The sequence below is a fragment of the Malania oleifera genome, chromosome 13 (assembly GCF_029873635.1).
Source record: "Malania oleifera isolate guangnan ecotype guangnan chromosome 13, ASM2987363v1, whole genome shotgun sequence".
Lineage (NCBI taxonomy): Eukaryota > Viridiplantae > Streptophyta > Magnoliopsida > Santalales > Ximeniaceae > Malania > Malania oleifera.
The window spans coordinates 36,811,904-36,828,285 of record NC_080429.1 but is presented as its reverse complement, the minus strand read 5'-3'; the positions used below and the strand labels follow the sequence as shown (position 1 = coordinate 36,828,285).

Genomic DNA, 16,382 nt, shown 5'->3' with positions numbered 1-16,382 from the left:
GAAGGAAATCAGTAAAAAGAAAACAAAGACTGAACCTCCAACATGTTATAATTATAAGAAAGTTAGACATATAAAATCGGATAGTCCACAAGTTAAGAAAAACTCCAAAAAGAAAAAGAAAAAAGCAATGAAAGCAACTACTTAGGATAATATGAGTACAAGTAGTTCAGATAATTAATCAAATGACCAAGAGGTTGCTTAATATATGACATGAGACGATGATGAAGAACAAAGCTCTTCATCCAAATCGTTTAATGATTATAGTAGTGATTCGTCTAATGAATCCAATGATGAGACTATGCCTTCTTATGAAAAACTTCAAAATGAACTATTCAAGGTGCATAAGATTCTAGTTAAGGTGACTAAATGATATACATCATTGAAAAATAAGAATGAAGATATAATAAAATAATTAGAATCTTTAAAACTTGTTGAAAGAGAAAAATATTTAAAAATCAAGAGTTTAGAAAACAAAAATGAAAAGGAAATAAAAGAACTTGAAGGTCTAAAGACCAAAACTTCTAAGCATAATGAAAAAGACTTATATATTTCTAAACTAGAAAGTAAAATTACTAAGATATCTCAAAACCAAGAAAAGCTGCAAGAGAAAGATAAAAATATACAAGACGTAGAAATCAGTGATCTTAAAAAGAAAAATGAAGATCAAGCTAAAATAATCTACAATTTTACTAGAGGAAAAGAGAACTTTGATAGAATGATTGATGCACTAAGAATGTCTTTAAATAAAGAAGGCATAGGGTTCAATGGAGTTGAAAATATAAGAAAAAAGAACTTCTGTATAGGGTACTTTACGAAAGCCTCCAAAGACTATGTTAGCACCTCCTCTAATGCTTATACTCACACTACATGTTTTCTATGTAAGAAGAAATGACACATTAAGTTCGAATGTCCATTAAAGAGGAAAGATGTATAAATTAGACAAGTTTGGAGAATAAAAGAAAAATCAACTCTTATCAAACCATCCGGACCCAATGTGCTCAGGAGACAAAAATTGCATTCCCAAACAGCTCTAAGATTTTTTTAAAATGGTCTTTTATTTCTGTGTTCACTGTTTATTGTCTCTTAATTTATTTGCAATCTATGTATCATTTTATGTAAGATGAATTAAGATGATGCTGCAATAAAAAAATAAACATAAATAGTAGCAATTTAAGAATCATGAACTGGTAACAGCTCCTTTGGATGACAACATGCTTTAACATGTTAGGAAATTCTTCAGGATGTGCATATGATTTTTTCTGGTGCTCAGAAACTCAATACAGGGGAACAAATATTTTTGCAGAGAATTGGAACATGGACCAATCATGTATTCAATTGTGGATCATTTTTTCCTGCTCTTAATTTTAGCATTTTAAGGGCAATAAATTAAAGCAAACATCACCAAAAAAAAAAAAAAAACCATCCAAAGGCAAAGCTGTGTGGAGTAGATTATTTTTTACAGCCATGGAAACAAAACTAACTTCAATTACTCATTCTCTAGCCCTTTCAATCAAATTAGAATGGGAACTTGCATTATAACACAATCATCATTACGACCAATCCTGCAAATTAAATCATTTCTGCATTACTCACCAAGTTGACCTTAAATTAAAAAGGGGGAGAAAGAATCCCAAGCCAAGTTGGATACATGTAATAATTCTTATAGAAAATAATTCCATCTAACATAAACAAATTAATAAATGCCACATCAAAAACAAAACTAGCTGCTGTAAATGAAGTAAAGCCGGAGAACGGATGTGACAGAGACTTGATTCATGCATTGGAAACTAGAGCTTGCGCCCATCACCCATACTGTCTTGAAGGGGAATCCGAGCGAGTAACTCATCAAATGATTGATACTATAAATCATATCCAAGCTTAAACAAAGTTCAGATGTAAAAGATGGCAGCAAAATGTTTAATTTGCACGCATCAAGACTTCAAAAGATTAGAATCTGCAGCACAATCCAAACTCACCCAAAACTAAATTGTAGCTTGAGTGCAGCATACCCGGCTGATTATTCCTGTTTAATAGCAGTCTACTGCCCTGCAGTAGAATCAACAGAAGCTTAAGTTATGAGAGAGCAAAATTAACCTTCAAAATCAGAAACTATTCTTCTTTTTGAAAAATAAGAAAATTTTGAAACTGCTTTTAGAATCAACAATTTTTAACCGATTGTCGTTTGTTCGGTGAGTGTGTGGATCTGGTAACAACTCCTTTAGATAACAACATGCTGTAACATGTTAAGAAAATCTTGAGGATGTGCATATAATTTTTTTTCTGGTGCTCAGAAACTCAATACAGAAGAACAAATATTTTTGCAAAGAATTGGAACATGGAGGTGTTCTAGCAACAGTGATTTTGGGAAAAGTAAAAGGGCACAACTATATTATTTGTTCCTCGGTTTCTTGGGTTGTTACTGCCTTTGGGTTGCTTTAGGCTTAGTTCATTATTATTATTATTATTATTATTATTTTTGTAATTTTGTTTTGCTGCAAGCTGTCTAGTCGAAAATGGTTTGATTAGATGGGCACAAAGGAAAATCATTTGATTTCTGACTTCAAGAGGTGAATTTAAAACAAAATATTGATCTTATAAGTCATATCTTGTTTTGATCATGACAAATACCTTGGTATTTAATGTCAGTCAAATTTGTGTGTAGGTTCATATTAGCGAGATCATATGGTGGCATGTGGTAACTTGAAGAAAATGAAGATCCAGAATATTTATTTGTTGTAATTTATATTAAGTTCAATTCGGGTATGTAGTATTTAAGTAGGAATGGTCTGTAATAATTGATGCACATCATGCATGTAAGATTCTATAAGCTCAAAGACCTTAGAAAGACCCTAGGTCCTTGCACTTGCATTTAGGTTAATCCCCATTATCACATATGTTATCAGGGGAAGCTTTTTATTTGAAACAAGACTTAAAGTGTTAAATTGTTAGGGCTACGGGCAACCGAACCTTGGTGTTGAAAACACCTCGGTCAACCGAACGATTGAAAAAGTCAGAGTGTTGACTTGACTTCGAGTGACCGAACCAAAAAAGACCTTGGCATCTTCGGTCAACCGAACATTTATACTGACCTTGTCCAACAACTTGGGTGCCCGAACATTAACATTCAAAATCACCCTCGAGCAACTAAAGTGTAAGTTCGGTAAACCGAACTTGAGCCCAGGCGACTGAACCTCGAGTAGGTTGAAAAATCGCCTTGGTTAGCAAACCGAATGTTTGTTCAGGTACCCGAACATGGCCAAATTTTTACTGTAGTTATTTGGGGTTAAACAGGGTTAATTTTCTTAAACTCTTTTAAGACAAATTTAATAATTCCTGTGGTATCCCCAACAGTTATAATTTTGGCACTATCTATATATATGGCTTCATTTGCTCAGATTAGGAGTTGATTAGCATTTTGATTAAGTGGAAAATTCTCTCAAATTTTCTAAGCTCTTTCTTCCAATACAAAGCCTATACCCTCACATACTACTTTTCTTTTGCTAAATCAAGCCTTGTGAGTGTATTCTTAAGTGATTCTATATTATTCCTAATTGCTAAAAAGTCTCATTGAGTGATTGCTTGGTTATTTTTTATTGAGAGTTATAGCTAAATTTTTCCCCCGATTTAACTCAATAAATCCTTTGTGTGGGAAACTCTAAAGCTTGTGGGTCTTGGCATTTGAATTGCAAGATACCTTAGCTTGTGTTTTTGAGTGTGTAAAAATCTTTTCACAAACTCATTTTTCGAATATCTCTTGTGCTTGAATATTGAGAAAATATTTTTAGAGATATTTTGATTACTCTTTATGAAAATCTTTGAAACCCTAAATTGTTATTGAGATTTACATTTATACATGGTTTAAAAGATCAACTTGTTAATACACTGTTGTACTTGATTGAATAGACATTATATTGAGTGTTGATTGCACATATATATATATATATATATATATATATATAAAACTGAGCTTATAGTTCTTGCAATATTGGAGTGCATTGATTGATACTGGTACAAATCGTCTTGTTGGAGAAGCATATAATTTGTACACATCTTGTATTGTGAATTGGTTATATTCTAGGTGTGACCTGAGGGGGTGTTAATCCAGCCCAAAAAGATAGGTTGTAAACGCTGAGGTCAGCCCTGTGTTAATTTGACCTGGTTGTATTTCGATGCCGCTCCACCCGTAAAGTGAGCCTTAGTGGAATCCTTATACTTGTGAGCCAAGGCGGGGACGTAGGCACATTTGCCGAACCTCAATAACATATCTAGTATTATCTCTCTTTACTTGATTTATTGTGCATGCGTAATTAGTTTACTTGTATAATTTAATTTTAGCTGAATATATTGATATATTTTATATTTGCACTAGACTGACCCTAGGATTGTGTAATAATGTTGTTGGATAATTGACACAGGCGAGAAATTTTTAAAATACCAATTCATCCCCCCTCTTGGGATTACAGTAAAGTTAACACAAGATTTCAATTGAATTTGTTTCTGTACTTTAATGAGGTATGGGTGGCTCTGGCTACAATTTAGGGTTTTTTTTTAAGTTTTAGGACGAAGAAGAGAGAGGATATTTGCAGCAATCTTGTGGTTGCTCTGGCCGAAAAGGAATGCTAGAGGTTTTAAAGATAAAAAAAAGACGTCTCCAAGATTGCTTTGCGTGAAAGTTGTTTTTCTTGCTTCTTTTTGGGCCTCATTATTTTGGGGTTTTCGTGGATCTATTACTGTCCAGTATTCGAAGGGATGGGAAGGCAGCTTGGGTTTAATTTGTTTCTTTTATGTTTTTCATATGGGGATTTCTTATCCCGTTTCATTATAATTAGGTTCAATTTCTCATTGTAATTTGTTTCTCTTATGTTTTTTAATGGGTTTGATTGGATTCTTGATATTGGTAATAAAGTTTCTAGCCTTTTGCATCAAATTAACATGCTTGTTCACAAAATATCATGTTTGGGACCAAAATATCACACTACAAATCAAAATCTCAGCAGAAAACATGAAAGTTAAGGAGTTAGCCCAAGAGGGGGGGTGAATTGGGTTACTAAAAATTTTAGTTCTTTTTATGAATTCTTGAAGCTCTTTTTAATTTATCAAACACACGGCAATGCTTTTTAAATCAATCCATTAACCAATCACAACACAAGTAAACAAAACTTAAGCAATCTAACAACCAACCAAAAACTAAATTAATCAATCAAAAAAAATACCAAACCAAGATATAGTATGCAACTTTTTGGCACTTTCAGCTTTTGCGAGAACTCAAGATATTTGCTTGTTTGTAGTCCTGTGAATATATGTAAGCCCTCTATTGAATGAAATTGTTTGCACTCTCTTAATTAAGATTTCTACTAAAGATTAAACAACGTACTCCCCTTTTAGGTTTTCGAAAAAGTTTAATCAAAATGTACATTCTTATATTAAGAGTCTTCTTTAATCTCAATTTTTAATCTCAACAATCTGCACTTTGCATACACACACAAGATATATATATATATATATAGAAGTGAAAGAGAGACACCGAGATTTTTTACGAGGTTCGGCTTATCCCTAGCCTATGTCCTCACCTTAGGCCAATACCACCTAAGAATTCCACTAGAACACTCCTTTCCGGGTGGAGCAAACCATTACAAGCGATACCCCACGCTTAGTCACTCCTTCAATAGGCTAGAGCAACGCCTCTCCAGGCGATACCCCATGCTCGGTCCAATGATCCAACAACTTGGAATCGTCAAAGAACTACAAAACAAGAACAAATTCTTTGTGTACAAGAGATGCTCTCACATAAATCTGGTTAGTACAATTGAAATCTCTAATATACTTCAAAGTAAATATCAATATGGAAAGATGAAGCTCAAGAAGATATTACCGGGGTTCTTTCTTAGTTGTAAAACTCAGTTGAGAACACAAGAATCGTGGCCTTTAAATAACAAAATATTAGTAGTAAAATTTACAAATTGATTGCACAAGAAAGCTTTGAGAGAATTGGGAGATTTAAGAGCAAGAAAGCTTGATTGATGTATTTTCTTGGTGTAATTAATCTTTAGCCTTGTAGGGTTATTTATAGATGAGAAATCAAGTCTATTTTGTGTTCCCCAATTGACTTGGAGTGTTTCCCAAGTTTATAGAAAGTTTGGATGACAAGAAATACGAATTTGAATTTAAAAATTTTAAAAAATATGGTCGTTAACAGTGTTCAGTAGACTGAAGTGTCGGGTTCAGTCTTCTAAAATACTTTAAAACATTGAAAAATTCATTTTGGAAATAGGGTTAAAAGACTGAAGTGAAGAGTTCAGTCTTCTGAGGCTATACTGCCTCTTCAGGATTTCTCTAGAAAATTCTTTAGTAGACTGAACTTAATCTTTAGTATTCTGAGGTGTTGGCCTAACATGGATTTTCAATCTTATTTTGATGACAACAAACAAAGAATGATTTAATATGTGTTTGTTAGAATGATGATGTTTCAGGAAAGACAAAGCTCAAAGGAAAATCAATAGAAAGCTCAAAGATCACTAAGGACTTAAAGAACCACATTCATATGTAGTGTGATCCAAAAGATAGTTCTAGCAACACCAACAGGAGCAATATATGTGGAAACTTAAAGCTGACTCAAAGCTCAAGTCAAATGGGACATAAAGCAAAATACATTGGAAAGGCTTGAAGATTAGAGTTTTAGGCTTTAAGACCATTGTTGTAAGTACTTCATGTTTAAATATCTTATGAAATATTTTGAAGCTCTTTTAGGGTTAATTATGGACTTAGAGACCTTATTTCAAAACTCTGAAAAATATTTTATGAATATTCAAAGCCAGAGAGCAAATAACTTTTTGAAAACTAAAATGAAAATTTTGAATTTTGTCTGCCTAGACGACTAAGGTGTACCCTCAGAAGAATGAAAAGGTACCTCAGAAGACTGAAGAATTCGTTTAGTCTACTAAAGATTTTTTTGAAGGAATACAGAAGAGGCAGTACACCCTCAAAAGACTGAACCCTCAGTTCAGTCGTCTAACCATGGACCTCAGAAAACTGAACCATCAATTCAGTCATCTGAGCCTGTGTCCAGTTTAAATTTTTCATTCTATCCATATAACATACCATAACATAGTCTATACAATACTAGGACATACGCTCCCATAATTACAAAACATACTCCAGGTGTCTACAAAAACCATCACGACAACCTAGTTACAAAACTCATACTTAATCAGGCACTAAATGTAGCTAAACGACACCTCTGCTTCTGGATGTTAGGATGCTAGTTTCGGCTACCCGAAGGACCTAAAAAACATTGTATATACATTCGGGGTGAGACACCTCTCAATAAGGAAGAAAACAGGTTATATCAGTGTGTGACATACCAGTGTTATTTTACATAAAACATAACACCATACAATATGATACAATTTTGAAATATTTCCACACAGTTCCATACAGTTCTAGTATTTTCAAAAATCCATTCCAGTACATACGATACCCAAACATACGGTCAGTGTCGTCACACTAAACCAACCGATACCCTGTGATAACCAAAGCCTCACAGCGGTAAGTCGCCAATACGGTGTAGCTCACACCCATCGGTGACCATCCGGAACACACTGGAGATATTTCACACCCTCGGATATAGAGTCAGAAACTCTGGCCCACGGTAATGAATCGGTACATGGAGCAGCGTATGGTATTTAGCCGCCACATAGCTGTTTCAGCGTACGACAATTAGCCGCCCCTAGCTGATTTCACAAAACCTAGAATCATTTTGGAATTGACGTTCCTATACTCATCAGCGTACGGTAATTAGCCGCCACTAGCTGTTTTACAAAATACCTGGAACAATTACATACAACCATACATTCCACACTTATTTGGTTTATGGCAAATCATATCATTTTCAGTTCAATAATACAGTTTTATACAAATATGGATTACGGTCATCTCAATAATACAATTTAAATGTAACCAACAATTTTCCAAACAAAGCAGAGATGATACCCAAAGTCCCCAATTTTTCCAAAAACTGTAACCTGAAAATCCCGTATTTTACCCGATAGATTTCTCCAAATAAGTTACCAAAACATACATACGATCGTAACCTACAGGTTTACCGATCTCGATTTCAAAAATAAACTGATATAAACTAAATTCCCTTACCTTAACTTGAAATCAAACCACGAACTCTACGGCTCCCAAAACTACGAACCGAGACACCAAAATCTAAACAACGTAGAACAATACTTCCTTACAATTCATACTACTACACATATTTCGAAACAGAAATGGAAATCGAGCCTTACCTCAATTTTTGACCAAAACTCGAAACTGCTTGAAACGAGATTCTGATCCACTATTCACGAAGAGAATCTTGCCCTAATCTACACGATAACGTCGGATTTACGATTCAGGCGACGAACGGCGAAGAAATCTAGAGAGAGAGCGATCTTCAAGTTCTAGAGAGATAGGAAGAAGATATTTTGAGTTTTTTTAGTGATTAAGCAATGGAAACTGATATTTATAGCCCTTGACTCGGCCATCCTCGTCGACGAGTTGGCGTCCTCGTCGACGAGTCACTGAAGACACCTCGTCGACGAGACGGTGACCTTTTCGACGAGCTTGAGATCCTCGATTTCCCGAAATCTCTCGGCTTCTCCTCATCGACGAGCCTTTGAATTTCATTGACGAGCAGCACATAGACTTCGTCGACGAACTCTGCTCAATTACCAATTTACCCTTCTTTTATATAATTAATCCATATATCATGGTTCGGGTTCTTACAGAACCCGATACTTTAGTCATCTGAAATATCATCACTTAACCAAATATGTTAAGTTCTTCTGATTTGTTATAATCAAAATAAGATTTTAAGCCTTGTAAGACCAATAATCTCCCCTTTTTTTATGATGACAAATAAGGAGCAAAAAATTGAGTAAGCCTTAAAAAGACTCCCCCTTACAATAAGCATCTACTTAACAATATTTGTAATAAGCCTTAAAAAGACTCCCCCTTAAAATAAGCATCTACTTAACAATATTTGTAATATCAAGATCAATTTCAATATTAATTTCAATATCATGCTCATATTTCAAAATCACAAGCTTCCATATCAAGATCACGTCATTCAAAATCAAATACTTTCATAGCTGAGCCAATATACATGCTTAGGTATGTAGTATCAAGCTCAATTTTTGCCCAAAACTTCTCCCCCTTTTGACATCAATAAAAAAAAAAAAAAAAAAGTAAGATATCAAGAAAAACGTATAAATACTAAGGCAATGACCAACCATAAGTAAAAGTATAGATCTAGTGAAGGCTCAAAACAAAAACTTTGCATTTATCATGCATAATAAGATTAACAATAAGTCTCAAAATAGCATGAAAAAATACAAAATATTTTATATCATAATTTTCAATGATTTCCAGTAATAAACATAAATCATGATGTCATTATTTAACAAGTCTAACTCCCCCTAAATGAAATGTATTTTATATTCAATAAATTCAGACTTTCATCCGTGAATTGTAAACAATGTATTCATGAAGATACCAATTGTGCTTTTAAATTTATCAAGTCATGCTTCAAATATTAATTTATTTCATGTATATATATACCCACATTACTTTATCTTATATGTATACTTATATATTCATCATATTATTTATTTCATTAATTCAATTTAATAATAATAATTAATTAATAATAATAATAATAATATTTTTTTTCCTTGGGTTACTACATTCTTCCTTTTTTAAAAGAATTTCGTCCTCGAAATTCGCTACCCGATCATTGTTCACATTTTTTTAAAAAAATTTATCAACTAACTATCTCACACAATCTAGTACATATCATTATATAAATTTCTACATTATTCATAATTAAATAAAACTATCATTTATCTTAAACATAAACTCATACGTACCCCCTTGGCAATATCAGCCTCAATCGGGATCAACGAGTACACTCGTGCTGATCCACCTCTACCTAGAGGTATTTGTTGGTTTCCCTTGATACCATAACCTTTGAAATCAACTAACCAACCTCATACTACACATTTCCATATACTCCAATTTAAATATCAAACACCTAACTTGACCACAAACCATTAAATCACATCACCTAAATTATTCTCCTTCGAAGATTTTTTTTTTCTCCAAAAATCAACTAACCTAACATTCGAGTTCAAATCCCAAGTTCTAATTTCTTTGCTCAGAAACATCACCATCGATGGATTTATCATGATTTTCTGAAGCTATCTACTTCTTCAGAAAAACACAAAAGACCATCAAGGAATTTCTACCCCCAAGCTTACGAAACACAACTTAGAATTCCTAACGGTATCTTAATCTACTTATCCCTATCCTTATCACAACTCAATCATATACTCTGGTATTAATCCATTCTAGAGTTTGTAGAACCAAAAATCTAATGATTTGATACCAAAATGTAACGCCCCAAATGTAAGAACCCGAAATATGAAAAATGGGTTTAAATATTAAGAGAGGGGCAAAATTAGAAATTGTCCGGGTCAAAGGGTTATAAAAGAAAATTCTCATTTCTTCCAAACTAAGCAAACTTAGATTTTTATCTCTCTCTCTCTCTCTCTAAACCTCTCCCTACTCCTTCTCTCTAGAATTCTTCGCCGATCGTCGACAGAATCGAAAAACGGAAGCTACCACGAGGATCGTGGAAGGATTCTCTACAATTTCTACGGATCGAAATCTCGTTTTAGAGATTTTCGGGTTTCAGTGTAAAATCGAGGTAAGGCTCGATTTTTAATTCTGATTCGGTAGATTTGTAGGTAACTATCTTGTGAACATATTATGTACGGTGATTTGTAGGTTTTGGAACTCGGTTCGCTGTTTAGGGACCTTGGAGTTCGAGATTTGCTTACGGGGTTAAGGTAAGGGGAACTACGTTTATATTGGTTATTTTTGAAATCGGACTCAGTGGAACTGTGGTCCATGGTCATGTGTGTGTTTTGGCTACTCATTTTGGGGGGGGGGGGGATCTAACGGGGAAAACTATGGGTTTTTCATTATTACAGTTTTGGGAAAAAATGGGCGACGAGCTGAATCCCAGGTTTTGTTGAAAATCGAGTATATGTGTGATTTATACTGTGATATTGGGATGGTCGTGCCTTGACTTTATTTAAACTGTATTTGTTTGGAAAACCATGATTTAGATTACCAAATGAGTGTGGTTTGTTTGGTTATATGAGCATGCATGTGTGTGTGATATGTTGAAATGCCAGTAGGAACGCGGTTCCGAAATTGTGTCAGGTACTGAGAGTGTCTGGCTCTATATCCAAAGGTGTGTTATCGCCTGCCATGTAGGCAAGAGTGTTCGGCTCTATATCCGAAGGCGTGAGCCTATTCTGGCAAATCAGGCCGAAGGGTGTGGATCCACCAATTTAGCGCCGGTACGATACCATGGGAGTCAGGGACTAGCCATGTTCTAGTGGCGCCGTGTTTGCTGGTTGGCTACGGGCTAATGTCATATGTCGCGGGCCGGCTTCGGGCCGAAGAGTGTGACGACACTGAGGATTACTAATCATGTGTATGTATTGTGACGGGGCTGCATATAAATGGCCGCCGTATGTGTGCGTGTATGCACTGTGTAAATTAGTACTTGAATGCATTTAATTGTGTGTATGTTGTATCATGATATAACTCAAATGCCACACACCGATATAACTTGTGTTCTTCCTTACTGGGAGGTGTCTCACCCCTACTGTACATACATTTTTACAGGTCCTTCAAGTAACCGAAACTAGTGTCCTGGCGTAGGGAGCATAGTGGTCGGTGTTCTGCGTTAGTGCTTGGGTAAGTTCTAGGACTGTAGTTTTGTTGGGTTGCCATTTTGGGTTGTATTTGCGCACCCGTTATACGTTTTGATAGAGCTGTGTTTGGCTCATGTATAGACTCTGGTATGGTACTGCATATGTTGATATAGAAATACTTTTTCCGCTGCATACATGATTGTGATTGGATGTGTTTAGGGTGCCTGGGAACCCCACGGGGTTTGACCCTCATCCTTTGTACTGTATCTGTGATGATTTGTATGATACAGGGATAGGTTAGGTTACAATTTTCACCCCCGGGTCCCATTTTCGAGTTCAGGGCGTGACAACTTGGTATCAGAGCTAACCAGGTTACTAGATCTTGTAGACTTGGTTAGGCTTAGTTATGAGTACATACTAGAGTATAGGATGTGGATATGGGTAGAGTTGGTTGAGGGTTGTTCGGTTGCTAGACCAAGAATTGTTGATGGTATTTCGTGTTTTTCCTGGGATGACGATTCCAGTAAAAGTAGAGCAAATCATTGATGACTTTGGTGTCGGTGTGATAGGACAGACCTAGACCTGGCAGGAAATAGTTAACACGATTAGTGTAGATTATTGTGTTAACTGTATGTGTTATAGGGATACAGATAGATTCCTATTGTGTTGCAGAATGGAGCCCAAGGATAATAACCTGGGAAGTGGCTCTGAGGAGACTGCGAGTGATGAGTCTCCTTCTGTGCCTCAAGGTTTGATGAGGCAGGTATTGCGGGAGATCGGGCAGAGTGCGAGGAGACGCGAGCGCTCTCCTAGTACTACGGGGCGCATCATTGAGAGGTTCACACACATGCATCCTCCTACATTCTTTGGAGGACCTAACCCAACAACGGTAGAGGACTGGATGGAAAAGACTGAGAGGATCTTGGAAGTCATGCACTGCACGGATAGGCATCGAGTTCTTTATGCTACCTTCCAATTGTTTGGGGAAGCGGGTTGATGGTGGACTGCGGTGAATCTGTTGGAGAAGCAGAGAGCTGGTCCTGAGGAGATGACGTGGAGCCGATTCAAGGAGGTGTTCTTTGACAGATACTTCCCGGCTTCCGTACGAGATGCGAAGGCAGATGAGTTTTCTGCGTTGACTCAGGGGAGTTTGACGGTGCAGGGGTATGCGGCTCGATACATAGAGCTGTCCCGCTTTGCACCATGTATGATCTCGAGCGAGTATGAGAAAACTCGGAGGTTCGAGAAGGGTTTGAGGAAGGATATTCACAGACTAGTGGGTATGCCTCAGATCCGCGAGTTCTCGGTGTTGGTGGATAAAGCCACGATGATCGAGACTGGAATCCGAGAGGACGAGGTGGATCAGGAATCGAGGAAGAGGACGATACCTTCTGGTTCTCAAACAGGATCTCATCAGGGATCGTGGAAGAAGAGGAGCAAGGGCTCGAGTTACCGCTAGAATACCGAGCGCCAGGACTCTCAGATGAGCGAGACCGGTGGTTGTTGTACCAGATGTCACAGGTGGCACAAGGGAGAGTGCCGGTCATTTGGGGGTAGTTGCTATAACTGTGGCCAGCCAGGCCACATGTCTCGTGATTGTCGAGCACCGAGGCGAGATGTGCCTGTAGTTAGTGGGTACCGAGGGAGTAATCAGATACCTTGGGGAACCGCTCTGATGACTACAGCTCCGGCTAGAGTATACTCTCTTACTCCAGCAGACGCTGAGCATGCAGGTAACGTGGTGACGGGTACCTTATTATTGCTTTCAAATAAAGCTTCTATTCTGTTTGATTCAGGTGCAACCCATTCTTTTGTATCTGTAAATTTTGTGGGACGGTGTGGGATTGAGACCCGAGACATGAATGAGGTATTAGTTGTTACTACGCCATCTGGGAGTGTATCTTTTTGTAGGAAGATGTTGATAGACTGCCTAGTGGAAATTCAGGGAAAGCTGCTACCGGTGAATCTTGTGGTATACGACATGTCAGGGTTTGACGTCATTCTGGTGATGGACTGGTTGTTCTCCAGTTATGCCGTGATCGACTGTCGTAGAAAGGTGGTAGTTTTCAGACCTCCTGGGGAGCAGGAGTACGAGTTTGTGGGATCGTGTGTGCGTTCAGCGCCACAAATTCTGTCAACACTACAAGCGAGGAGGCTACTCTTGGACGGATGTCAGTGGTACTTAACTTGTGTGGAGGAACCGCCGCAGGATGAGTTGAGACTCGAGGATATTCGGGTAGTCAGCGAATTCCCGGATGTGTTCCCAAATGATTTACCTGGTTTACCTCCGGATCGTGAGGTGGAGTTTGCGATAAAGTTGCTGCCTGGTAAGGCACCGATCTCTAAAGCTCTGTACCAAATGGCTCCAGTAGAACTTCGGGAGTTGAAGGATCAACTGCAAGAATTACTTGACAGGGGATTCATTCGACCTAGTGTTTCGCCCTGGGGAGCTCCAGTACTGTTTGTGAAGAAGAAGGACGGGTCGATGCGGATGTGCATTGATTACCGTGAGATTAACAAGGTAACTCTAAAGAATCGTTATCCTTTACCTCGTATAGATGATCTCTTTGACCAGTTGCAGGGGACGCAGGTCTTTTTGAATATCGATTTACGGTCAGGATATCATCAGGTGAGGGTTAGAGCGGAGGATGTAGCGAAGATGGCTTTCCGAACCAAATATGGCCACTACGAGTTTTTAGTCATGCCTTTTGGGTTGACGAATGCTCCAACGGTATTCATGGATCTGATGAACAGGGTTTTCCATGAGTACCTAGATCGGTTCGTGGTGGTATTCATTAATGACATTCTGGTATACTCGAGGAGTACGGAAGAACACGTGGAACATTTGAGGTTAGTGTTACAGATTCTGTGAGAGAAGAAGTTGTATGCTAAGTTGAAGAAATGTGAATTTTGGTTAAGTCATATTGTGTTCTTAGGCCATGTGGTTACTGGGGATGGAATATCAGTTGATCCTAGCAAGATTGAAGATGTGGTCGACTGGGTAAGGCCGAAGAATGTGCAGGAGGTTCGTAGTTTTCTAGGATTGACGGGTTACTATCGTTGGTTCGTAGAGGGTTTCTCTAAACTGTCTGGACCTCTGACTCGATTGACCAGGAAGGGAGTCCAGTTTGAGTGGACCAATGATTGCGAGCAGTGCTTTCAAGATTGAAGCACCGGCTGGTTACTGCTCCAGTGTTGACCATTCCTTCGGGGGATGGTGGATTTGTGATTTATAGCGACGCGTCTCTGAAGGGATTAGGATGTGTGCTTATGCAGCAGGGTAAGGTTGTGGCGTATGCTTCTCGGCAATTGAAGGAGTATGAGAAGAATTACCCTACCCATGATCTGGAGTTGGCTGTTATTGTGTATGCACTAAAGATCTGGCGACACTATTTGTACGGGGTGCAATGTGAGATCTTCACTGACCATAAGAGCCTCAGGTATTTCTTCACACAGAAGGAGTTGAATATGAGGTAGAGGCGGTGGCTAAAGTTGATTAAGGACTACGATTGTACGATCAGTTATCGCCCGGGGAAGGCAAATGTGGTGGCTGATGCGTTGAGTCGGAAGTCAGGACCTACAGCTGTATCTGCAGTTGTAACTCAGTTTCACATCAGACGGGATTTGGAGAGCTCAGGTATAGAGTTGGTGGTTGGTGATCATCAGGCTTATTTTGCTGGTTTGGTGGTCCAACCGACCCTATTTGAGCATATAAAAGCCGCGCAGGCTAGTGATGCAGAGTTGGTAGAGGCTATGGAAAAGGTACAGCAGGGATTGGCTACAGAGTTTAACATCTCTGAAGGAGGTGTGTTAAGGTTTGGGACCAGACTGTGTGTTCCGAACGATTACGAGATTAGAAGGATGATTCTAGAGAAGGCATATCGTTCTATGTATATGGTACATCCTGGTAGTACAAAGATGTATCGGGACTTGCGTGAGACCTTCTAGTGGTCTGGTATGAAGAGGCAGATTGCTTAGTTCGTGGAGTAGTATCTAACGTGTCAGCAGGTGAAAGCTGAACATCAGAGGCCGGCATGGCCGTTGCAACCTTTGCCTATTTCGGTGTGGAAATGGGAGCATATTTCCATGGATTTTGTGACCGGTTTGCCACCTTCACGGGCAGAATGCTATTTGGGTGATCGTGGATAGATTGACGAAATCTGCTCATTTCATACCGATGAAAGTTAGCTATCCTTTAAGTAGGCTAGCAGATTTGTATGTGCATGAGATTGTGAGAATGCACGGCATACCGGTGTCCATAGTATCAGATCGGGACTCGAGGTTTACTTCCCGATTTTGGATGAACTTGCAGGAGGCATTGGGGATGAAGCTTACTTTCAGTACAATGTTCCACCCCCAGACTGATGGACAGTCAGAAAGGACGATACAGATATTGGAAAATATGTTGCGAGCTTGTGTGTTAGACTTCGGTAGTAGCTGGATACAGTTTATGCCACTTGTGGAGTTTGCTTATAACAACAACTTCCAATATAGTATCGGGATGGCACCGTTCGAGGCTTTGTATGGTCGGAGGTGTTGATCTCCTTTGTGTTGGGATGAGGTTGGTGAACGTCAGGTGTTAGGACCTGAACTTGTGCAGCAGGCGTCTGA

The 16,382-nt window shown here is 38.1% G+C and overlaps 1 non-coding gene across 1 annotated transcript; it reads right to left on the bottom strand.

Annotated features, from left to right (window-relative positions):
• Positions 1-1,776: 1,776 nt before the first annotated feature.
• LOC131147040 (small nucleolar RNA snoR60) lies at positions 1,777-1,855 on the bottom strand. Its single transcript, XR_009134571.1, has one exon. It is a non-coding gene; the product is annotated as a small nucleolar RNA snoR60 (small nucleolar RNA).
• Between the last annotated feature and the right edge of the window lie 14,527 nt (positions 1,856-16,382).